Source organism: Syngnathoides biaculeatus, chromosome 2, assembly GCF_019802595.1.
Source record: "Syngnathoides biaculeatus isolate LvHL_M chromosome 2, ASM1980259v1, whole genome shotgun sequence".
Lineage (NCBI taxonomy): Eukaryota > Metazoa > Chordata > Actinopteri > Syngnathiformes > Syngnathidae > Syngnathoides > Syngnathoides biaculeatus.
In genome coordinates this window covers 35,811,170-35,838,103 of record NC_084641.1, presented here as the reverse complement: position 1 = coordinate 35,838,103, position 26,934 = coordinate 35,811,170, and the positions used below count along the sequence as shown (strand labels likewise).

Here is a 26,934-nt window from a genome sequence, read left to right as displayed (position 1 = left end):
AGCAGTATATATTTTTTTGTTTTTCACAGCCACTGTCATGAACGAGGCTCGAGGGCGGACCCAAATGCACGACTCAAGAGGCTCGGTTATCAGCAAGTTAGTCAAAACGAACAAAAGTACTAGTAGCGGCAGGCTTACAAGGGTGGTCAGGGGACAGGCGAGGGTCGGTACGCAGAAGGCAGAAGTCAGGCAAATGGGAGTGTGGGAACGAGGCATCAAAGGCAACGATCTGGCAGAGGCCTAGTCGTCCCCCAGGTCCTATATAAACTGAAAGTCATTCGGGTTCATGAGGTGCAGGTGTGTGAGTGTTTATTGCCTGGCCCCACCCAGCTTGGCTGTGCGCCAGGAGCATGACAGCCACTACCACTTTATCCATGCCACCGCTTATGGAATGTATCTATGGACTTCTGTGTTACGTTCAGTCATTCATATTGAGATTCGGCTGATATCTGATCTGATGATATGTTTTCTTTTCAAAGTGTCAAAAAGGAAATCTGCAATTTTTTTCTTAATTTTCATCTCAATTGCTGAAGTTCATCTTGTCAACGCAGATCTGTTTATATCCAACGACCTTCCTACCCATCCCATCAAACTGTTGATGATCGAAACCTCGGCAGTCTCGGTGTGCTGTAATGTTGTGCCCCAACTTGGTCCTGATTCTTGCATTGAAGAGGAGCTGTGGCATATATTTTTAATACGTGTCACAAAGTCAGACAACAGAGATGGATAAAACCATTTTACTCATCATCATCCACTGTGTATATTTATCTTGCTCATATAATTGGTGTAAATGAAAAATATTTCTGTCATCCATTTGTCCATCCATCCATCAATCCATTTTCTTAGCTGCTTATCCTCACAAGGGTGTGGGACTGCTGGAGCCTATCCCAGCTGACAACATGCAGGAGGCAGGGTAAACCCTGAACTGGTTGCCAGCCAATCGCAGAGCAGATAGAGACAAGCAACAGCTACACTGACAATCACAGCTTGGGGCAATTTAGAGTGTCCAATTAATTATTTATTTTTTGTCACATGCAACATGACTCAGTTTAATGGAGAGGTGCCCTAGCACCCTCCATTTATCAGCAACTGCTGCATTCCTTCATTTTCCGTTTCCATTTTGTGAGTTATGTGAAATCATTTGGCACATTTGACTCACAGTCGTAAAAGACTGAGAAGGAATTCAACCATTTGCCTGAAGACAGTCTCGAAATGTGTACCTGCGCTACTGGATCAGCAACTTCTTGGTTTGGATCTCATATCTTGGACTGTAATTCATGGTAATGTGACCTCAGAGTATTATAATGTCATTTGCAGAGAGTCCCACAGGGATCAGTACTCAGCCCTCTTTTGTTCAGTATTTATATGATGCCGCTTGGTGATTGCAAATGCAAATGAAAGATTAGCGTTCACGTTATCCTTTTTATAAAAACATCATCGGTGTTAGTTTTCTTCTTGAAATGAGGCAGACACAGTTCGTGTGGCCTTTCATCATCATTTGCAAGACAATTCCAGAGCTTAAATGTCTTCTGCTACTAAACTAAGCATGTTTGACAAAGGCTTCCAGTTGTTGCATTTGGTACATAATCCCAAAATTACATCTGGAGAATTCAAATGTGACATTCAAGTGAAAGTCACTTTTAAAAAGTTTTTGTCTTTCTTTGAAAGAGACTCAGTGTCTTTTCTCAGAGCTTTAGCTCCAAACACACCCGAACCTCAACTATGTTCACACAAAATTGCCAGAGCCTGCAGGTGCTGTTTTTTCCCCTTTTGGAAAAAGGCATACAAACTTGTGAGTGAGTTGAGCAAGGCTGGCATCACACATAGTTATTGGTCCCTCTGTTCACTGTCAAAATGGATACTATTCTGACAGTTCTGTTGCTGAGATTTAGGCTTTCATTGTGCAATGAGTGAGCACTTTTTTCACATCATGTTATTCTTGTTCAGAAAACCCATCAAAGTATCAATTCTGCAGTGGAATCACGCCTTCAATAATGGCATGCCGAGAGCCTAAACATGTATCAAAGCTGTGCATTTTTTATTTTATTTATTTATTTTTTTTTACAGGAAGACCTGACTTGCAAGGGTTTCATTAAGCAGTCAGAAAAGCTCTGCTCCACTGGGATAGGAAATAATTGACATAGCAAATAATTAAACACATTTATGAAAGAAATAAAACAAACCAAAACTTTCTTTAAGGTAAGTGGAACTGTAACTACAGAGCAACATTCTCACTATATATTAAATCAAAATGTCTTTTATTATATCTTGATTAAACAGGGCAGGGTTCTTACAAGTAGGATTCTTGCAAATAGAACTCTTCAATAAAATTACAGACATGAAGCCCTACTTTAATCTTGTGTTCTTAGAAAGGCATTCAGCTACATTTTTCACAATTGAAGAAGGAGAAAGCGACTAACATTGAAGTAAGCGTCGAAATGGGTTTCGTGGCACAGTGAGTAAGAGTCTACGCTGAAATTCGAGGGTTCCTGGTTCGTATCCCCTAAGCACATGTTGTTGTGACTGTGGGTAAGATTCGTAGCCTACATTGCCGACAAATACATGTGGCCAGAGCGGCTCGGGGCTGAATGGCCGCCACACTTCTAGAAGTCTGCCCCTGGCCAGAGGTGGTTATACAACTCGCTTACTACAGCCAGACTGTGACTGAGGTGAGAATGAATAATGGGTGAAATTGTAAAGTGTCTTTGAGTGCCCAGAAAACAGTATGTAAGTTAATATTATTCTGACTACACAAGTGGCCAATTAATTTGGAATATATTTTAACCAGAGTCTTGTTTTACAGTTGGCACAGTGACCATAGGTGAGAACGTTGGCCTCACAGTTCTGAAGAAATGGATTCGAATCCCGGTTCCACCTGTGTGGAGTGTGAATATTTTCCCCATGCCTGCGTGGGTTTTCCCCGAACATAAGTAAATGTGACCTCTTCAAGTACTTTGACATATGCAAACCAATCCATCATTCCTGGCAAGTAACAAAGAAGCCCAACATCATAGTAGGAGAAACATGCTCATATCATGATGCTTGCAACACCATGTTTCACTGTCTTTATTGTGTACTGTGGCTTGAATCCAGAGATTGGGGGTCGTCTCACAAACTGTGTGTGGCACTTGGACACAAAAAGAACAAGTTTACTCTCATCAGTCCACAAAATGTTCCTCCATTTCTCTTTAGGCCAGTTGATGTGTTCTTCGGTGAATTGGAGTCTCTTCTGCACATGCCTTATCCTTAACAGCGGAACTTTGTGGCGGGTTATTGTAAATAGATTAGCTTCACACGGATGTCTTCTTGCTGTCACAGTATTTACAGTTAACTCCAGACTCTCTTTGCTCATCCTGGAGCTGATCATTGGCTGAGCCTTTGTCATTTTGGTTACTCTGCGATCCATTGTCATGGTTGTCTTCTGTTTTCTGCAACATCTCTCTGTTTTTTCTCTCCATCTTAAGGCATTAGCGATCATATTAGCTGAACAGGCTATCATTTTTTGCACCTCTTTATTAGGTTTCCCCTCTCCAATCAAACTTGTAATCCAAGTACACTGTTCTTCTGAAAAATGTGTTGAACGGCCCATTTTCCTCAGACTTTCAAGGAGAAATGCATGTTCAACAGGTGCTGGCTTCATTCTTAAATAGAGGCCACCTGATTCACACCTGTTTTTCACAAAATTGATGACCTCACTGACTGAATGACACACTACTATTTTTTTAACACACACCTTTCAATAAATGCCTTATTCCACATACTTAAGAGTCTGTATATCATGAATCCTGGATCTTGTTGGTTTTGGAGTCCTCCAGCGCCTCCTTGAAAACCATCCGGTCCTCAGAACTGTGAGGCCAACATTTCACAGCTTTGCCACCATGCCGGCAGTTAATATTCAGTATGATGATTTTATCAATAATACGATACAATACTGGTGGCACAGTGGCACAGCTGTAGAGATTTGACCTCACAGTTCTGAGGACAGGGGTTCAAATCCAGGCCCCACTTTTATGGAGTTTGGATGCTCTCCCAGTGCCTGTGTGGATTTTCTTCGGGCACTCGGGTTTACTCCCACATCCCAAAAACATGCATTAATTGGAGACTCTAAATTGCCCCTGGGTCTGATTATGAGTGCGACTGTTGTCTGTCTCCATGTGCCCCGTGATTGGCTGGCAACCAGTTCAGGGTGTACCTGGCCTTCTGCCTGATGACAGCTGGGATGGGCTCCAGCACTCCTGCAATTTTTGCGAAGACAAGCAACTCAGAAAATGGATGGATGGATGGATGGAGGACAAAAAAATATTAATACAAAAGTGAGTGACTCACTGGGCTGAGGGTGGTTAACAATAGTGTACAGTTCCTTCATCAATCGGAATGCAGAACATGATGCCGGGTTTCCCTTAGCGAATCAGGACACAGAACATAATGCACATTCATACGCTATAAAAAAAAAAATCCTACTACTCTGTAAAAAAAATTGCAAAACACCCCCAAAAAATTTGGTGTCATTGTGTGGCCGCATAAAGTGAAACGTGTTGTAGCGAGGGAACAATGTAATATTATTTAATTGGATGTGTTTTGTTTTCATAACACCATTTGTTTTGTATCCACACTATGCAATGACAAAAAAAAAAGGCTCTCTATTTTATTGATGTTCATCGTTCAATCTTTATGTACAGCACTCAGCTATGGTTGTTTTTCAAGCTCTATAAATAAAGTTGAGATGAGAGTTGAGTATCTCAAAGATGAAGCTGTGCAAGTCTAAGTATATACATACCTCCACACATAGTCTCAAACTGCAAATGGCTCATTGAACAAGATATGGAGCTTTTCTCCTCTTTGCAATGACTTGGGTAACTATAGCAATTTCAAAGATATGTACTGTAGCAACACTCAATTTTCATTCTTTCACCAGGGGAGTACACTTTCTTACAAATTCACCAGGTCAAATTGAAAAACAGACTAGCCAATGCTTTCATTTTAAAAGAGCTGTTTTTTTTTATTGCATGTGTGTGGATTACAAGTACTGTAACAGTTAGGACTACTGTCTGCAATATTGCCAATTTAGCACAGTTTTGAGTGCATTTTGTGAATTTTTAGACCTCTCTAATGACCTTTTTTTTTTTAAATGAGATTAGTAAGAATGTCAGCAGTGGTCTTCTAGTTAGCAACATTCATTGTAAATATGTGGAAAAAACATTGCATTTTGGTCATGGTTGATGTGAATGTTGATTAAAGAATTATTATAAATTATTATAAAAGATAGCTGAGGTTAGCATGTTGATGTGGTCCTCAACGGCCATTTCCATTTCTCATGTGGCCCATTAGGAAATTGAATTGCTCACCCCTGAACTAGTTCAAGTGTGTCCCTTGGAGAAATAAATCTGATGGCTGTAGATTTCGTCAGGAAAACTACTCCTGGCTTCATGACTAACCAAACTGAAACACTACTCCACACAATGTACACGACTATTTACACTCACTGCCCCCCTGCAATACACCCTGGCACATACAGTAAAAGTAATCTTAAGATATGAGTAACAAGTGTTGCAGCATCATGCAATGACCTTGAGTCTCAGACCGATGCTCCTATCAGAAATGATTTGTGTCCAAAAGCCACATTTGTCCTTGCTTGGAGCCACATTTCTCAAGGCTGTTATGAGTGGACCCAACTCTGACTAGGCTGGTCTACTTGAGCTTTTGTGTTTTGGACGTGTTGCATAACATTCCTCACACACATGTCTAAGTCAGAAAGCTGTTTGGAATGTGAGGTTGTATGGGTCACAAAATGGAAAAGGCTTTCCACTGCTTTCAAAGGTCCCTTTGAGACCTCAGAATCATTGATGGATGGTGGCGCTGGTTCAGGAACACTTAGTTCAACTTTCCTCTCCTTAAAAAACTCTTGCTTTCAATATTTTTTCACATTTTTTCACTTCACTTTCACTTTTCACTTGGAAATACACAAAACACATATTTTACCCAACCTCCACAATGGACTGGAATTTGACCTTTAAAAAAAAATAATACATTTTTTAAAAAAATCAATAAATTTGGCCCCCTCCTTGAGCCGTCACCTTATCGTGGTGGAGGGGTTTGTGTGTCCCAGTGATCCTAGGAGTTTAGTTGTCTGGGGCTTCATGCCCTTGGTAGGGCCACCCATGGCAAAGATGTCTTAGGTGAGGGACAAGACAAAGTACGACTCCAAAACCCCTATGATGACTACAAAAATTGGATCTTGGTTTCCCTTGCCTGGAAACGGGTAATTGATCCCCCCCTCTGGAGCCAGTCATGGAGGTGGGGCTCGTAGGCGGCTGGTGGCCAGGCCTGCACCCATGGAGCTCGACTGGGCACAGCCCGAAAGGGTAACTGTCATGATCCTGCTGCTCTGGCCCGGGCTGTGCGGGTGCCCGTGCGGTCACGCTAATTTAATCTGCGTCTCATCCTGGCAGATTGGCCCCAGTGTATATAGGACCATGGGGACGACTGGTCCGGCGCCAGATCGTTGAGGTTCATGCACTGTTCGAGCACCCCCGTATCTCTGATCGTATTCCTGTGTGTACCAACCTCCGCCTGTTCTCCAACCGACCCCGTAAGCCTGACTCCTTTGACACTTCTGCCTTCCTTGATCGTTCTCCCATGTACCGACTCCTGCCTGCCCACTGACCTGCTCTCTACGCCCGACGTCCCAACTACCGCTGCTGCACCTGACTGCCTGCCCAATCCCCGACCACTGAATAATAAACGTTTTTCCCGAATTACCTCTGCGTCTCCCGTGTCCTCCTGCATTTGGGTCCTACCTCCGTTCCGATGGGCCGTGACAGTAACATGAGTCCCCCTTCCCATGTGCTCACCACCTGTGAGAGGGACTTTAGGGGTCAGGTGCAATGTGAGCTGGGCGGTGGCCAAAGGCGGGAACCTTGGCCATCCGATCCCCGGGTACAGAAACTACAGTGAAGAAAATAAGCATTTAACACCCTGCTATATTGCAAGTTCTCCCACTTAGTAATCATGGAGGGGTCTGAAATTGTCATCATAGATGCATGTCCACTGTAAAATAGATCATCTAAAAAGAAAAATCCAGAAATCACAATGTATGATTTTTTCAAGATTTATCTGTGTGATACAGCTGCAAATAAGTATTTCAACACCTGAGAAAACCAATGTTAATACTTGATACAGCAGCCTTTGTTTGTATAATTACAGAGGTCAAATATTTCCCGTAGTTGTTCATCAGGTTTGCACACACTGCAGGAGGGATTTTGGCCCACTCCTCCACACAAATCTTCTCTATATCATGCAGATTTCTGGCATGTTGGTGAGAAACAGCTCCCTCCAAAGATTTTCTATTGGGTTTAGGTCTGGAGACTGGCTAGGCCACACTGGATCCTTAATATGCTTCTTACGGAGCCACTCCTTGGTTTTCCTGGCTGAGTGCTTTGGGTCATTGTCATGTTGAAAGACCCAGCCACGACCCATCTTCAATGCTCTGACTGAGGGAAAGAGGTTGTTTCCCAAAATCTCACATTATGTGGCAGCAGTCATCCTCTCTTTAATACAGTGCAGTCATCCTGTCCCATGTGCAGAAAAATACCCCCAAAGCAAGATGCTACCACCCCCATGCTTCACAGTAGGGATAGTGTTCTTGGGATGGAACTCATCATTCGTCTTCCTCCAAACACGGGGAGTGGAATTATGACCAAAAAGTTCAATTTTGGTCTCATCTGATCATCTGAAAACCTTCTCCCATGACTCCTCTGTATCTTCCACATGGTCCATGGCAAATTTAGGACATGCCTTGACATGTGCTGGTTTAAGCAGGGCAACCTTCCGTGCCATGCATGATTTCAAACCATGACGTCCTTGTGTATTACCAACAGTCATCTTGGAAACGGTGGTCCCAACTCTTTTCAGATCATTGACCAAATTCTGTCGTGTCGTCCTGGGCAGATTGCTCACCTTTTTAAGGATCATTGAGACCCTATGAGGTGATATCTTGCATGGGGCACCACTCCAATTGAGATTGACAGTCATGTTTAGCCTCTTCGTTTTCTAATGATTGCTCCAACAGTGCACTTTTTTTTTTTACCAAGCTGCTTTGCAATTTCTCCGTCGCCCGCCATGTGGAGTTGTACAATTTTGTCTCTGGTCTCTTTGGACAGCTTGCCCATGTTACAAGTTGGAGTCTTACTGATTGTATGGGGTGGACAGGTGTTCTCACACAGTTGCATCTGTTTCAGGATAATACATGGAGGTGAACTTTTAAAGGCGGACTAACAGGTCTTTGAGGGTCAGATTCTAGCTGATAGACGGATGTTCAAAACTTATTTGGAACTGTATCACACAAATAAATCGTTAAAAAAAAAATCATAGATTGTGATTTTGGGATTTTTCTTTTTAGAGTATCTCTCTCACAGTGGACATGCACCTCTGATGAAAATTTCAGACCCCTCCATGATTTCTAAGTGGGAGAACCTGCAATATGGTACGATGTTCAAATTCTTATTTTATTCATTGTAGCTCAAGTGACATGGAATGTCACCTCTTTGGCAGGGAAGGAGCTCGAGTTGGTGTGTGAGGTTGAGAGGTTCGATGAGATATAGTCGGACTTGCTTCTATGCACCACTTGGGCTCTGGCACAACTCCTCTTGAGAGAGGTTGGACTCTGTTCCACTCTGGAGTTGCCCATGGGGAGATATGCCCAGCAGGTGTGGGTATACTTATTGCCCCCCGGCTCGGTGCATATACATTGGGGTTCACCCCGGTGGATGAGAGGGTAGCCTCCCTTCGCCTGCAGGTAGTTTGTTCATGCTTATGCACAAAACAGCAGTGCAGAGTCACCACCCTTTTTGGAGTCCTTAGAGGAAGTGCTGGAGTGTGCCCCCTCTGGCGACTCATTCTGCTGGGGGACTTCAATGCCCACGTGGGCAATGACAGTGAGACCTGGAAGGGCGTGATTGGAAAAAAACGCCCTCACCCCCAATCAGAACTTGAGTGGTGTTCTGTTACTGGACTTCTGTGCTCATCACGGATTGTCCATAACAAACACAATGTTCAGGCATAAGGGTGTTCACATGTGCACCTGGCACCAGGACATGCTAGGTCATAGTTCAATGATCGACTTTGTGGTCTTGGACGTTCAGGTCAAGAGAGGGGCGGAGCTGTCAACTGATCACCACTTGGTGGTGAGTTGGCTTCGATGGTGTGGGAAGATGCCAGTCCGACGTGGCTAGCCCAAACGTATTGTGAGGTTCTGCTGGGAATGGCTGGCAGATTCCCCTGTCCATCGGAAAGTCGAGTCTCAGGTCCAGGAGGAGCAATGTGGATTTAGTCTTGGCTGTGGAACAGTTTATCAGCTCTACACCCTCGGCAGGATGCTCGAGGGTGCATAGGAGTACGTCTAACCAGTCTACATGTGTTTTGTGGACTTGGAGAAGGCATTTGACCGTGTCCCTCTGGGAGTCCTGTAGGAGTTCTTCGGACGTATGGGGTACCGAAGCCCCTGATACGAGCTGTTCGGTCCCTGTATGACCGCTGTCAGAGTTTGGTCCGCATTGCCAGCAAAAAGTCAGACTCGTTTCCGGTGAGAGTTGGACTCCGCCAAGGCTGCCCTTTGTCACCAATTTTGTTCATAGGTTTTATGGACAGAATTTCTAGGTGCAGCCGAGGCATAGAGAGTGTCCGGTTTGGTGGGCTCAGCATCGAATCTCTGCTCTTTGCAGATGATGTGGTTCTGTTGGGTTTATCAAGCATTGATCTCCAGCTCTCCCTGGAGCAATTCGCAGCCAAGTGTGAAGCGGCTGGGATGAGATTCAGCACCTCCAAATCAGAGACTATGGTCCTCAATCGGAAAAGGGTGGCGTACCCTCTCCAGGTCGGGGATGAGATCCTTCCTCAAGTGGAGGCGTTCAAGTATCTTGGGGTCTTGTTCATGGATGAGGGAAGAATGGAGTGGTTGATTGACAGACGTATCGGTGCAGGGTCTGCAGTGATGAAGACTTTGTATCGGTCCGTTGTGTTAATGAGGGAGCTAAGTCGTAAGGCAGAGCTCTCAATTTACCAGTTTATCTAAGTTCCTACCCTCACCTATGGGGATGAGCTGTGGGTCGTTACCGAAAGAACAACACACCTCCTTGCTGAGGTGTTCCAGCTATGTTCCACCGGAAAGAGACCCCGATCCGAAGCGCTGGACGAAGTGGCTGGGGATAGGCTATCCTGAGTCTGAGTATCCCTCCTGAAGCTACTTCCCCTGCGACCCGACCCGGAAAAGCGGTAGATCATGGATGGATGGATAAAATTTAGCAGTTAGAACTCAAACCAGCAATTTATGGGTAGAGTGTCCTAAATATGGGTTGAGTGTCCTAAATACCAATTAAATGAATGTTTCCCATCACTTTTACCTTTGTCCCATTCGAGAGATCGTGTAACATTTGCATTGATAAGTGTGTCTCCCTTTTGCACTTGTCTGCGTGACTACATACGACATTGTCACTGAAGAAGGAAGTAAGGTTGAAATGCTCACTTCCTTGCTGTTTCAAAGCTTTAGAATTTTCTCTAACTCGGATGATATTCAGAGTTTGGTGTTTTTCTCAAATCATTGTAATAGGAAAATTACAAAATATACTGTATTTATTCTTTTATGTGTTCCCTCGCTACAACGTGGTTCACTTTGCATGGCCTCACAATTTGTGTGTATGTGTGTCTGTGTAATTTTTTACAGCGAATGATTGCAACAGTGTGTCGCTGTCGTGGAAGAAGAGGACAAAGCGTCGAGAAAGAGGAGGAGGGATGCATTAAAACTTGATCGCTTGACAACCATGGCCAAACAACTTCAGCGAACTGCCCGCGGCATGTTAGCGCACCCGCAAAAGCGTCACGGCTTCAGTTCTGAAACATAATCCAACATGGCATATCTGTTAATAAGAATATTCTCGCCCAGAAGAAAAGGAGCCCCATTAACAACCCAGTGCACCAACGGACAGAGGAACTGTAAAATAGGCCTGAGTCGCTACTAATTATTTCCTGTATGTCAAACCTCATAGAAGGATCATGAAAACAATTTTTACTATAATATTTTTTGTTTTATAGGAAAAGGCTTATACCTGGTGCAGGAAGAAGCAAATAAAATGGATGGAGGGATGGTTGTATATTTCTCCAATAAATCGTTTGGCCTCAAACATGTTTTGATCTTCGGTTTAATTTTAGAATACAGTCGTGTACTTTTTTTAATCTACGAAGATTTGAAATTTGAGTGTGTTTAAACAAGAGAAATGAGAGAAAATGTTAATGCCTGTCAGAGTAAAGTTTGAAATGTTTGTGGTTAGGGGTTTAAAACCCTTAAACCAAACATACTGTAAATGAAAAAAATGGGTAAATGAAAAACTCATAACGTAAATGAAATAAAACACAACCTGTAAACAAAAACGTACTGTAAATGAAAAAAAACATCCTGTAAATGAAAAACAACTAAAAATGAAAGGAAAAATATGCTTCTACTATCCTAAATTTCACTTAACATGGGTAGTTTTTGGCAGATTAACTTCAGCATTAAATGAGGTAAAATTGTATGATATGTATTATACCCCGTAGTTTATTGTTTTATTATTTTATTACTTCAATAGTCTTCTGTTGTTGTGTGACCTAGCAGCTAAACTGTTTAGTTGCTAAATTGATTCTTGATCCTTTTTGTCATCTAAGTGGCTGCACCAACCTCCCTTTTCCCTCAAGGAAAGGATAACCGGATGTACAGTCTTTCATTTTTCATTTCCTTCCCAATTATTTTAGTTTATTGGGCATTGCTTTTGCATACGTGTCTCAGAGAGACAGGCAGAGACACAACACAACTTTTAAGATCTCTTGCATGTGTCTCTCTTTACAAAGATATTAAACTACAAAAGAAGATTGTTTCCTGATTAAATTTCTAAAACATACATACATGTTAAGTAACTTGATCAATTCAAAGTATACACACACACGACCACTGGCATGGTGGACAATTCAACCGCATATGGCTCATATGTTTTATTTGGCTTCCAACAGTGCATTCCTGAATTTCCTAAACTACAAATGCCACTTTGTTGTGATATATTTAGTCCTTACAATGTATATTAACAAACTATGCAGTGTTTGCTCATTCCTCTCCTTTTTATTTTCTATAAGTAGGTGACTTTTTTAAACGATGCATGATGAAGGCGGTTGAACTTGTATGTCCCGAGAACCAACAAGCGTTTCCCAATATTAGCCTGACGAGGAATACTATAGCAGAGAGGATTTCGGACCTATCAGCAGATTTAGACAGCCAATTGAAAGTCATTGATTGCATTTTTCGTTGCAATTGACGGGAGCACTGACATCATAGACGTGGTACAACTGGCCTTATTTATCCGTGGAGTTGATGAGACATTGACTCTTACTGAAGAGTTTCTCGAGTTGGTGCCAATGATGGACACCACAACAAAAATGTGCAGTTTAATGTTAGTCAGCAACTTCACGACAAAAAAGTATTGTGGAATTGTACTGTTCATGCAACTCTGAATTTTCAGTATGGAAAATGTATGTATGTGTGTTTCATGTGTGAAATTTATACATTTACAGGACATGTGAATACTTTCTTCTTTACACATTTAATAGCACTCTCCTTAGTTTGTAAGGTGTGGTGAGGTGAGCTCTATGAATTAAAGACAATTAAATTTGGAGTTTATTTGCACGTGTAAATGTTTTAAAATTTCCTTTCTTTATAAATCTCATTTAATCTTAGTGCATTACCATATTTTTCAATACCAATTACTTCTTAAAGTTTTGTGCCTTTGTACAATCAGTGGGATCAGTTGGAATGCATATATGTGAATGATAAAAGTAAATTGCACATTTGTCTGAGGAAATCTGACGTGTTTCATAAAATGTTTTGTAAAAGGAATGTTCATTAAATTTCAACATTTTCCTGATGTTCTTGTGCTTCTTTACACTAGAACAGGGGAAAGACATGGTATTTTGGTTATTTATAGCAGAGTATGGTATAATTTTAATGGGCTGGCCCACTTGACATCTACCGGGGCCATATGTGGCACACACTGTGAAATGAGTTTGAGATCCCTGACTTAATGCATATTTTTGGGGTATGGGATGCAACCTGAGCGCTCGAAGGAAATACACACAAGCAAGGGGAGGGCATCAAAACTCCACACACGCGGGGCCGGGGTTTGAACGCCAGTCCACAGAACTGTTAGACTTGAATCCGTCATCCACTGTCCTGCATTAGGGGCAAATTTACTCAACCAATTTAGGTGATAGATTCGTGAAAAATATTACCTTTCATTCTAGTCGTCTAGTTAAAACAATAATGATAACTTTCCATGGCGTTCCATATTAGTTTGTCAAAAAAATGTAGTGGCAGTCTCCTTAAATTGTAATGTTCCAAGTCTGTCTTTATCACCCCCAGCCCCCTTTAAAAATTTAGTCCTTTACAGTCAAACTGGAAAATGCAGTGATTTACTTATTAATAGGAGTGGATTGACTAAAATATCCATTCAGCAATGGGTTACAATTCTCCAACCCGTAATTCTATATTGATTCAGCAAATCCTCCAAAGCAATTCACCTCCTGGTGCTTTGCATGTGATTTATGTTATTACACCTCTTGCTACACTGAGATTGTCTGCTTATGTGCATCTGTTAGTAATCAATACCATCAATTTCCTTTGTGATAGGATACTACAAACACAACCTCTCAAATGACTGAAGTATCAAAAGTATCAAAATTTATAGTGCCGTGAAAAATGTTTTTGCCCCCTTCCTGATTTCTGTTTTTCTTTTTTTTTACACTATCTATCACACATAAAGGTTTCAAATCATCCATGCATTTTCTGAGCTACTTATCCTCACAAGGGTCTCAGGAGTACTGGAGTCTATCCAAGCTGTCATCGGGTAGGAAGCAAGTACACCCTGAACTGGTTGCCAGCCAATCGCAGGGCACATGGAGACAGACAGCAGTCACACCTAGGGGCAATTTAGAGTCTCTGATTTCAAATCATTAAATCAATTTTAGTATCACTCAGAGACAACCCAAAGCATTATAAAATGTAGTTTTCAAATGACAGTTGAATTTATTAAGGCACAAAAAAATCCAAACCTTTCTGACATTCTGCAAAAAAAGCAATTGCCCCATTGTTAAATCACTCAGTCACTGTGACTAACCCCAAATTTAGGAAAGGTGAGTTCAATTTCACAAGGCACACCCAACCCTGATTACCACTATAGAGGCCTGCGACATGATGTGACAATCAGGTGATTTTTGGCCTCGCGCCATATTGGAAGACAAGTGTAGCGATTGCTTGGAGGGTCACACGCTCAATGACTATATGGCTCGTGGCGACAATAATATCGTCAACCTCTGCCCAAAATGCGGACAGGGCCCTCACGACACGCAGCACATCTTCAGCTGGGCAGAGGCTCCCACTACGCTGACCGTAATAGACCTGTGGAAACGCCTGACGGAAGTGGCTGCCTTCCTGGAATTCGAAGTCAACTGAACAATGCGATTGCCTGGCTACAACAACAACAACAACAAACAAGTGTCTCCACGCACCAGTGACCCCATTATTTTTTCAAACTTGCACAAACCAACCAGCCTCCAGGTATGGTTAACTTCTGTGCTGTGGTTGGCTGCTCCAACAGAGCTGGCTGCATTGTCCATGGCAGACGTAAACACGACTAATCTGTCCCAGTATCGTGTCTGCTCAGATCATTTTGTCACTGGCAAGTGTTTTTTGTCAGTTGAGTGATACATTTAAGTAAACAGGTGACGTAGATCTGCAAGCCCAGACAATGGTGGGCCATGTATGGCTACATGGTGTGTTGGCACTTGGAACATGTGAACTTGAAACTGATACTAAACAGGAAAATATGCTTCCGCTTATAATGATGTTAAATGAATAATGTTCTGAAACTGTTTTGAAACATTTTTTCTTGTGTGCTCTAAATAATATGGTTATTTTTTGATACTGTACTGAGTTACATATATTAAATTATGAAATATTTTTGGACTGGGAACTTGTTTAAAGATCCACATCCTTTCAACAACTTATTGAAATTTGAATGTGATGTGTTCTGTTTTATTAAGTAGGTTGCCCAAACATAAAATACATATTACCATTTTGTTATTTAGAATTATTGTTTCAGGCAAACCAGCACAGCTGTATGATTGCACTAATCCGGACTCGGTTCCAACCAACAAACAATCATATGGAAATCAGTGGAATATTCCCTCTGTACAGCAAATTCAAATAAAATGTGTCCCTTTATTCATAAAATGATGTGGAGAGCATTCTTAAGTGCATGTCTTTGTGGAATTATATAATACCCAAGTATGCTTTAAAAGCTCAAAATAATGCCCCTTCTTCCTTGAATATGTTGTTATTTAAAGATAGTATCAACAGCTGTAAATTGAAAACATTTGGAAGGCATTTATTGCAATTCATGTATATTTGTGTGTGCATGCATATATATATATATATATATATATATATATACACACACACACGTAACTGTTACAAGTAGAACTAAACACAATTTTCAGGGTGCAGAACAGCCCAACATGTTAGGTGGAGAATGAGACAAAATTTACAACTGATTTGTTTTCGCACTTACATAACATATGGTACAGCACATGTATATGGTCAAAACATTGTGATAAGGCCAAACAAAAATAATGTTGTGTTTCCGGTAACATAGACTAAGAAAATTAGGGTTGGTAGGTATGGATTTTTTAAATTTTGTATTGACTACTTTTGAGGAGGACTACAGATTGGTGAGACATGGGATGCCATTGATGTCTAGAACTTGGAAATGAATTGATCTGATCTGGCCCCAGTTTCAAGGGCAGTATCTAGTTGGTGTGTTTTTGTCTTTGGTGAAGTAAAGTCACTTTCACCAATTGGATGATACTCCACATCCTTTAAAGGTGTTGGCAGCTTCCAGTATGCTTTCTCTGGTGTGACACTGTGAGTCCCGCATCCTGATACTGGCTTCAACCCAAACCAGCAGTGCTGCAACATGTGAATGAGCTTCTCCCAGGCCAGCCTTGCAGTTCCAATGAGCAGCAGCAATTAATGTGCATGCTCGGCAGTGACGTCAGTCACAGCCTTCTATACTTGTTGAATGAAGAAAATCACTTCGGTCACAATCGGTCTGAGAAGGTGAAGTAAGCCGCAATATCTCAAGAAACCAAGCATCATGTCATAATACAAAGAAATTCAAAAAGATATTAGAAACAAATCCATCACTCGGGAATAGGTTACAAAGCCATTTCCCAGGCTGTGGGACTCCAGCGAACCACTGTCAGACCCGTTATCCAAAAATGGAGAACAGTGGGGAACTTTCCCTGGAGAAAAGAATCTTCAACAACATCTAAATACCTGCAGCACTCACTGGTCAAACACGGCATCCATGGGAGAGTTTCCAGGCAAAAACCCCTGCTGTCAGGAAAGAATACCATGGCTCGTCTCAAATTTACCAAAAACATCTTGATGATCCTAAAATCTTTTGAAGAAACATATTGACTGACGAGTCAAAAATTTTACTTTTAAAAAGGTGCTCAGCTAATGCATATTGCTTAGCTGTGTTTGTGAGCTGGGAGTATATTTGCCTTTTTCGTCCACCTTTTTACATTTCCCAAGATGAAATAAACAGCATTTAAAAGTACCATATTTTGGCTATTTAAACCCCAATAGAGTGACTCTCTAACATGGGCCTAGTGTAAAAGTGTAACTTCTATTAAAACAAAGGAAAACAAAAACAAAAAACAGTTTTGTTTTACTGCTTACTTCTGTCCAACCCAATGTTGGATCCACTTTTTCCATATTTGGCTAAGACTGTATGTATTCTACTTATATTGACACTGCAGGCTTGGGAGAGCAAAGGAAAGGCAGAGATCTTTGCTAGTGATGTACTGTAGATAAGCTTGAGAAGTTCAAATTACCTGATTTCAGGCCTCTCTGTGGAAACCATCTGGAACTCAGGCATACACTACATGAAAGATTGTAATTAATTTCAGGTTTATTGAGCCACCAATATAACATCCCAAATACTAGAAAAAAAAAAGTTGGTTTGGTGAAGTATGGGACCTTTAAGTTTGTATGCACTTAAAAAAAAATGTAATGCATATACAACATGGAGTTCTACATATTTTAAATTTGTCATTGAATTCATGCTTTTTACTCTTATTCATGTATTTCTACTGAATAAATAGATGCATTTAAATCAATTTTGAATACAATCCAACTGTAATAAAAATCAAATCTTAACAAAGCTCACCCTGTATATTAAAAAACTTCAACTTGTCAGCAAGTATGTAATGGCACTTCCATTGGATAGCAACAACATTTATAGGTAATTGTGTGTTGATACCGGGATCACGATAGAATTTTAGTACAACCCAGAGTAAAAAAGAGAGAACATGTAAAATTTTCTGTATTAAACTAAAACCGAGTAAAAAAAAATTAACCGTTTTAGGAGAGACCAGGAAAACGCTCTTCATTCAACCCTGTACACTAAAGATGCCCCCAGAGGTTAGAAATTGCCTTTGATATTCGTTTTTTATTTGTGATGTATGCCTATCTTAACAATTGTCAACGATGTTGGCATCATATTCACTTTTCAACAGAAGTCTATAGGAAAAATAGGTACTATTGCAATAGCTTTAAACATTCAAACTTTAAATGCCTACGGATCTGAGTGGAAGAAAAAAAAAAAAAATCATGTCAACATGGGTTGATGGACTACACTACCCTGCCCCATGAGGATCATTCAGACTAAGTAACAATTGATGCTAACACCACTTGATTTAATGGGCTTATGTGGATCGCCTACTCATTGTTAGACCACTGATGCCCCCATTTATTCATTCCCTCCACCCTCCAAATGCATTTGTCCGAGAAGGCAAATGTCACTAAATGCCAACTCCGGCTTTCTAGGCCAACAAGCTAAATGTTAGAACATCTCCGATATCACTTTGTACCCAGCCTGACCAAATGTTTTCCTCATGAGTATATTTTAACCCGGACGAGAGGCAGATGAGAATTACCCTATGGCATAACACATGACGGGTAAATATGCCATTCTCTTTGAAAAACATTAATAGGCTGCTAAAATGCCCTCTTTAACTTACCCAATAATCCATCCATCCATTTTCTTAGCCGCTTATCGTCATGAGGGTTGCAGGAGTGCTGGAGCCCATCACAGCTGTCAACGGGCAGGAGGCAGGGTACAGCCAGAACTGGTGGCCAGCCAATTGCAGGGCACATGGAGACAATTAGCTGCACTCACAATCACACCTAGAGGCAATTTAGAGTGTCCAATTATTGTGCCATGTTTTTGGGATGTGGGAGGAAACCGGAGTGCCCGGAGAAAACCCACACAGGCACAGGGAGAACATGCAAACTATATCTGCACCAATGATCTGGATACCACAGTAGTCGCCATATATGTCGCGTCATCTGTCCTTGACGTCATCGTCACTTCCGCCGTGGTTGTGTTCCGAGTTTTCAACCTACCTTTGCAATAGTTGCATTCATTTCATCCTTACAATCTTCCTATTTTCCTACGTCCCTTTGACACATATCATCTGTAGCCACAATGAAAGAATCTGCAGGTACATGAATATGATGAGATCTCATCAGGTGTTCTATCCCTGCAATATCACTGTCCGCTAGTCAAGCATCTCCAGAAACCTGAGCAGCTCGAAATAAAGACCCAAGAGGCAAATACCCTCTCTTCTTTTTGCCTCTGAGCAGCACAAACTGGAAATTCGACTCCTCCAGTTTAGAAGTATAATTTCACAGGAAGATCTTGAATGCTACATTTAGGAACTGTAGTGTTCAATATGACTAACCAGATTAATACACATTTTCAGAATATTTTTTATTGCTACATGTCAAACAAGTTGCCAGCATGTGCAGCAGATTCTCATAGAACCAACAAGACCCAGGATTCATGATGTACACACTCTTAAGGTTGTGTAACTGAGCAATTTGTTTGAAAGGGGTGTGTTAAAAAAAATAGCAGGGTGGCAATGAATCGGTGAGGTCATCAATTTATGAAAAACAAGTGTAAATCAGGTGGCTCACATTTAAGGATGAAGCCAGCACCTGTTGAAAATGCATTTCTTCTTTAGAGCTGGAGGAAAATGGATCATTCAACATATTGTTCAGAAGAACAGTGTACTTTGATTGAAATTTTGAGTGGAGAGGGGAAACCTTACAAAGAGGTACAAAAATGATGGGCTGTTAAACTAAGATGATCTCTAATGCCTTGAAATGGAGAGCAAACCCAGAGACATGTTCCAGAAAGTGGAAGACAAAAAAAAAAAAAAAAAAAAAAAAAATGAATGGCAGAATAATCGGATTGGCAAAGACAGTCTGGCGTTACCTGGAAGTACTGTCACGAACGAGGCTCGAGGGCAGACCCAAATGCACGACTCCAGAGGCAAGCAGGTAGTGTACAGAAAGCCTTTATACGGTCTGTGGTCAATGATCAGCGAGTCAGTCAGGAAAAGCAGCAGTATCAGAAGAGGCAGGCTTACTAGGATAGTCAGGGAACAGGCGAGGGTCGGTACACAGTAGGTCAGGTATACGGGAGTGCGGGAACGAGGCATGGGAATCAACGATCTGGCAGAGGACTAGTTGTCCCCCGTGTCCTATAAGTACCGGGTATAATCAGCTGAAACAGGGTGCAGGTGTGTGCCGACTAATTGGCTGGCCACGCCCAGCCTGGGCAGGGTGCCAGGAGCATGACAAGTACTGTGAAAGTGAGAAGACGTCAATGTGAAGCCAATCTATTTATGAGAATCCCCAGTAAAGTCAGTCTGTTAAAAAAAAGGCATGTGTAGAAGATGCTCCAATTTGCCAAAGAAAACATCAAATGGCCTTAAGAGAAACAGAGGAACATTTTGTGGACTGATGAGATTAAAATTTTTATTTTTGGGTCCAGGGGCCACAGACAGTTTGTGAGACGACCCCCAAACTCTGAATTCAAGCCACAGTATACAGTGAAGGCAGAGAAAGATGGTGGTGAAAGCATCATAATATGGGCATTCTCCTACTATGGTGTTGGGCCTATTTATTACACACCAGGGATTATAGATCGGTTTGCATATGTCAAAATACTTGAACAGGTCATGTTGCCTTGAAATGGGTGTTTCAACGACACAATGACCCCAAACACACTACTAAACATGAAAAGTCTATGTTCCAAACATACAAAGTTTGTCATGGAGTGGCCTGCCCAATCCCTGGGCCTTAATCCAATCAAGAATTTGTGGGGTGACATATAAAATCCTGTTTCTGAAGCAACAACAAGAAATGTAAATGAATAGTGGAATGTCGTTCAGGAATCTTGGAGTGGAATAATAGCTGAAAGGTGCCACAAGTTGGTTGGCTCCATGCCACACAGATCTGAAGCAGTTATATATATATTAAAAAAAAAAAAAAAACTCAGGTCATACAACTAAATATTAGTTTAGTGATTAAAAGGAATACATTCTTTTTAAACACAGCCCTTTCAACAAATTGTTCAATTGCACACAGCCACAGGAGTGTGTACACCACGAATGCTGGGTCTGTTTGGTTTTCTGAGAATCTACTGCACCTACTGATAACTTGGTTTGACACATGGTAATCAGAAATATACTGAAAACGCGGATTAATCTTGTTAATCACATTGGAATGCTATTGTTTTCAACAAAACTGGGGAAAAAAAGTAAGGAAACTGTCATAGAAGAAGAGTACTTAATATTAATTAATATGATTTAACAATTGGATTGAAATGCATTTTTGACAAGCAAGATATTAACATGTTGTCAGTTTAGGGGTCAAAATCCTACTGTTTTCACAGACATAATTACTTTGAAAATGATACTGTGCATTTTAGAGTGGGCTCGGTGGGCAACCTGGCATTGAGATTAAAGGGGAAATCCAGCGCTTGCATTAACAGTGTATCCAATAGGTCATGTAATATGTGCCCTATTTTGACAATGAGTTGTTAAATTTTCTCTCATTTAATAGTGTTTTGAGAAGAATTTTATCGACAATTACGAATTTTCAGGGACGCTGCCATTTTCGTGAGTCACATGATCTATGTGGGCGTATGTGACGTGTACCGTGCCGTTCCAAATGCTGGATTACATGGGACACTATTATTCCCAGCGCTGATTTCTCGGATTTATCCTCATCTGATGAAGAAATAGCAGTATCGGTTGATCGGGAGGACGGAGGAATGTTTCCATAAAGATTTGAACCTGTGGCTGTAATTAATGTTGAATATTCATATGGTCCTTCGGGCGGAATGATGCTGAGTCTGACTACTCGCCGTTAACAAGGTCGCTGAAGCTAGGCTAAAGGCCTCCGCCACCACCGAAGGCGGGGCACAAACTCCGGTGGCGGCGGAGGTCTTTAGTTTAGCTTCGGCGTCCGGGGCTAACGAACTGGGCGGTGGCGGGCCACAAGAAGAGCTTCAAGGTGGTGGAGGCTGTTATTCTGCCCGAAGAACCATCCGAATAGTGAACATTAATTACAGCCACAGGTTCAAATCTGGATGAAAGTATTTGTCCGTCTTCCCAATGAACAGACACTGCTATTTCTTCATCAGATGAGGATAGATCCGAGAAACCAACGCTGGGCATATTGGTGTCCCATGTAATCGAGCGTTTGGAATGGCACAGTACACATTACATACGCCCTCGTACATCATGTGACTCGCGAAAATGGCAGTGCCCCTAAAAATTCGTAATTGTCGACAAAAATCTTCTCAAAACATGATTAAATGAGAGAGGATTTAGCATCACTTTTTCAAAATAGGGTACATATTACATGACCTATTGGATACACTGTTCATGCAAAGCACTGGATTTCTCCTTTAACTTACTTGTTGTAACTGGACTTGTTTGTGGTGTTCAGCTTCACATGGGTGTCCTCTCAGTTGTTTCATTTGAATTGAAGTTCAAGACCATGTAACCAAGCTTTCGAGCAAGATTTTCATCTTTCAACATTTTGTGTTCTATGTCGCTCATATGTTGTGCAATGCTGTTATTAAGGATTTCAAGACTGGCATCTTTGACAGACTCTGTATAGTTCGGGATGAGGTCTTTAGGTTGGTCACAAGCCGTTCCAATGTGTCAAGATATTCAGATTGACTGTAAATTCTGCCAGAATCTTCATGCCTGTATGATGTACGCAACTAGATTTTTAGAGGTGTAAGTGTGTTTAAACAGTGCATCTATTTTTGTGATAGATGCAGGATATATCAGAGTAATTAATTGGTAACAATAAAACAGCATTTGCAAAGTATGCTGTGTGGGTTTATCATGCAACCTTAAAGGTTAAGTGTCATCAAACGGATGATTTTTGGTATATTATTAATGAAAAACCCACGGCCAATATGGTCCCATGTGGTTTTTCACCACAAAACATGATTTTGACGTATACAGCTTTTTGTAACACCCGCCATGAAAATTCTCTAAGGGATTTCTTTTCGAGAAGACGCAGGAAGTGACGTAAAGGACAGTGACGCCCCCACGTGGACTTGTTTCTTTCCATTAGTCTTACCTCTGGGAAGGTAGCTCATTGTTCCTTCGTGGTACCCAAAATGCCGGCTCATTGCATTGCTGGACATTGCTTGAACACTCGGGACAATGGAATTACCCTTCATAAGTTTGAAAGAGACCCTGTTCGTTGTGAAAAATAGATTGCAAGGGTGCAGAGGACGAGAGCGTCGTGGGTTCCAAATAACAGGTAGGTGTGTATACAGCTCAAAAAAAAAATAGTTTGGGGCGGACCATGTAATCGGTCTCATAACGTAGCAAAAGATCCCCGTGTGAAATGTGTTGATGTGCGCGTCGCCCAGCCAACAATGTCTCGATAGTGTTCATCGCGTACTGCGGCGACTTTGAACATACCCCTGTCATAAGCCACACCGGCCGGCTGCGATGGGCCCCGATGGCTCATCTCCGCCGCGGGAGTGGATCGGACGGGATGCGGTTTGCCCGTGATCGGATATAATATGGCTCAATTATGCAACTTTGTGCATGGTTGACGCACTCTCCGCTCACTTTTTTTTTTCGTATAGACATTGAAGTGAATACTGTTATATGTATTTTTCATTACGATATATATTTTAGAATGTTTATAGGGATGTCAGTCCCACTTTAAATGTGTTCAGGAACCTGCGGTGAATCCGTGATCGAATAGAATGAAGTTATTGTTTTTGCCCAAATTAAAAAGCGATACGTGAGTGTAGGCAATTTAATAGTTTAAATTACTCCACTTTGTTGGAGTAAAACAACATTGGAAAGTAATTGTCTAATTTAACATATTAATTTCTTTAGCTTTGATAAATAAATGTTGTTATGATTAGATAAACAACAGCTTTGATAATTAAATTTAGTTATGATTTGGTAAACAACTTGATTTGACTGTGATGACTATTGCTGAGTAAGTCAATTCTATTTGTGAAATCCATTTGAAGCTTCAGCTATTAACGACCTTTTATTTAATTTTGATAAAGAAGCTGAATATATTTATAATCAAGTATGTGGATTAAATGATTACTTGTATGACTCACAATGATGTTGGCTGTGGCAGAGGAAAAATACAAAAAAAAAAAAATTCTTCCAATGGAATGTGGGTGGAAACTGTAGTGCCCGGAGGAAACCCACACAGCTCGGGAAGAACATGCAAACTCCACACGGGGGGTGGGGGGGGGGCAGGATCGAACCCGGGTCCTGAGAACTGTGAGGTCAACGCTTTACCAGATGCTCCACCGTGCTGCTTTAGAAAATATTTTGGGAAAAATGTGCGCATAATTTTCGAAATATTACGGTACATCTCAAATCTCAAATTTTCACAGCAAAGCTCAAAATAGATAGAATAGATAATAGAATACCAGGCATACAACTAGTCCACTTAGTCAGTTAGTTACAAGTTATCGCCTGAATGCTCAAAATTTGCGGATGGAAATTAATTTATATTATATGCCACAGGTTTACATTTCTCATCACTAGTTAATTCAAAGAGCATAGTGTGCAAAAATAATTATGGAGGAAATTCATTTGAAAATATTACAAGGTGTTAAATATGTTTTGTGCACCAATTGATAAGAAATAAGATCTGTGATCTGGGTTTCTAGAAGATGAAATTATTTTGACCATACATTATTGTGGATGAAATGTGGCTCACAACTTGGTATTTCCTGAATTCATATTGCATCTAGGGCTAAAGGTTTATATTTATTAATTTATTTTTTAAATAGAAATATAATGTAAAATATATAATATAAATATTTATATACGCTATATATACATATATATATTTATATTGACCATGGCCCGTGTCTTTAAATGTTCAATCAGGTTTAATACAGGATTTACAAGTAACTTATTTGATGGATCCTGTTCTTGTAGCAAAGCCCTAATCTATAAATAAAAATAAAAAGATGTGTTTTGTAGATTAAAAGTAGATTTAATATCTTCAAATGTGAGTAGGCAATTCCCATAATAGAGATTGCCAAGAAGATTAATTACAGATTCTCTCCATTGTGGGAGTTGAATGGGTCTGTCCCCAATTCGGAAATTAAAATTTGGTTTGTTGAATCACTATTGGTTTTTAATATTGTACATCTTTTCCACAGAATACCAAGTTGAAATCAGATGTGATTAATATATAAGTGAAAGAAGCTATGACTTACAATTTGTCATTGTTAAAGAGAGACCAAGATGGAATATTTTTTCCATTATACAGTGAAGAAAATAGGTATTTGAACACTCTACTATATTGCAAGTTCTCCCACATATAAATCATGGAGGGATCTGAAATTTTCAACGTAGGTGCCTGTACACTGTGAGAGAGATAATCCAAAAAAGAAAATCCAGAAATCACAATGTATGATTTTTTTAACAATTTATTTGTGTGATACATCTGCAAATAAGTATTTGAACACCTGTCTGTCAGCTAGAATTCTGACCCTCAAAGACCTGTTAGTCCGCCTTTAAAAGTCCACCTCCACTCCATGTATGATCCTGAATCAGATGCACCTGTGTGAGGTCGTTAGCTGCATAAAGACACCTGTCCGCTCCATACAATCAATAAGAGTCAAACTTGAAACATGGCCAAGACCAAAGAGCTGTCCAAAGATATCAGAGACAAAACTGTACAACTCCACACGGATGGAAAGGGCTGCGGAGAAATTGCCAAGCAGCTTGGTGGAAAAAGGTCCATTGTTGGAGCAATCATTAGGAAATGGAAGAAGCTAAACATGGCAGTCAATCTCAATTGGAGTGGAGCCCCATGCAAGATATCACATCGTGGGGTTTCATTGATCCTGAGAAAGGTGAGGAATCAGCCCAGGACTACACGCCAGGACTTGGTCAATGACCTGAAAAGAGCTGGGACCACCGTTTCCAAGGTAACTGTTGGTAATACACTAAGACGTCATGGGATGAAACCATGCATGCCACAGAAGGTTCCCCTTCTTAAACCAGCTTGTCAAGGCCCGTCTTCAGTTTGCCAATGACCATTTGGATGATACAGAGGAGTCATGGGAGAAAGTTTTTTGTCAGATAAGACCAAAATTGAACTAATTCCACTAACCGTGTTTGGAGGAAGACGAATGATGAGTTCCATCCCAAGTACACCATCCATACTGTGAAGCATGGGAGTGGTAGTATCATGCTTAGGGGGTGTTTTTCTGCACATGGGAAAGGATTACTGCACTGTATTAAGGATAGGATGACTGTGAGATTTTGGGGAACAACCTCTTTCTCTCAGTCAGATCATTGAAGATAGGTTGTGGCTGGGTCTTTCAACATGACAATGACCCGAAGCACACAGCCAGGAAAACCAAGTTGCGGCTCCGTAAGAAGCATATCAAGGTTCTGGCATGGCCTAGCCAGTTTCCAGACCTAAACCCAATAGAAAATCTTTGGAGGGAGCTGAAACTCTGTGTTTGTCATCGACAGCCCAGAAACCTGTCTGATCTAGAGAAGATCTGTGTGGAGGAGTGATCCAAAATCCCTCCTGCAGTGTGTGTAAACCTGGTGAACAAGTACAGGAAATGTTTGACGTCTGTAATTGCAAAGGCTACTGTACCAAAGCTTGGCATGAAGTGATGTCAAATGGAAGTCATGCATTTAAGCATTAAAGCAGAGACTGTTTGCCTCGGACGCTGAAGCAAGACTCAAGGCCTCCGCCACACCACCAAACCTCAGCTAAAGGCCTCCGCCGCCACCGAAGCTCGGCTCAAGGCCTCCGCCGCCGGAGCTCCCGGGGGGCTTTGTTTATGCACTTAAGTTGTGCGTAGGCCTCCAAGTAGTCAGACTCGCGTCATTCCATTCGAAGAACCATCTCAATATTCAACATTAATTACAGCCATAGGTTCAAATCTGTATGGAAGTATTCCTCTGTCTTCCCGATCAACCAATACTGCTTTTTCTTCATTAGATGAGGATAAATACGAGAAATCGGCGCAAGGCATACTATAAATGGTGTCCTATGTAATCGAGCCTTTGTTGCGGCACGGTACACGTCACATCCGTGCATGTAGGTCATGTGACTCGTGAAAATGGCAGCGGCCCTTAAAATTCATTATTGTTGATAAAAATCTTTTCAAATCACAATTAAATGAGAGAGGATTTATCACCACATTGTCAAAATAGGGTACATATTACATGACCTATTGGATACACTGTTCATGCAAAGCACTGGATTTTACCTTTAAGGATATGAATATTCTTCCACATCTTACTTTTGTGAGCATGCCTTGATGGAGCATGTTTTGTGTACTGTGGTGCAGTCATGTAGCAGAAACCCTTCCTCCAATACTTCAAAGTGAAAGCATATTGGAAAAATGCATACAGTATTGCACAAATGAATTAAAAATGTCTTTACTTGTGTTT

The 26,934-nt window shown here is 41.1% G+C and overlaps 1 long non-coding RNA gene across 1 annotated transcript in view; it reads right to left on the bottom strand.

The window, feature by feature from the left end:
• The window catches only part of LOC133495750 (uncharacterized), a 28,755-nt gene extending 9,104 nt beyond the window's left edge, over positions 1-19,651 (bottom strand). Inside the window, exon 1 of the long non-coding RNA XR_009793653.1 lies at positions 19,573-19,651. This is a non-coding gene — a long non-coding RNA (uncharacterized LOC133495750). The remainder of the gene's footprint in view (positions 1-19,572) is intronic.
• Between the last annotated feature and the right edge of the window lie 7,283 nt (positions 19,652-26,934).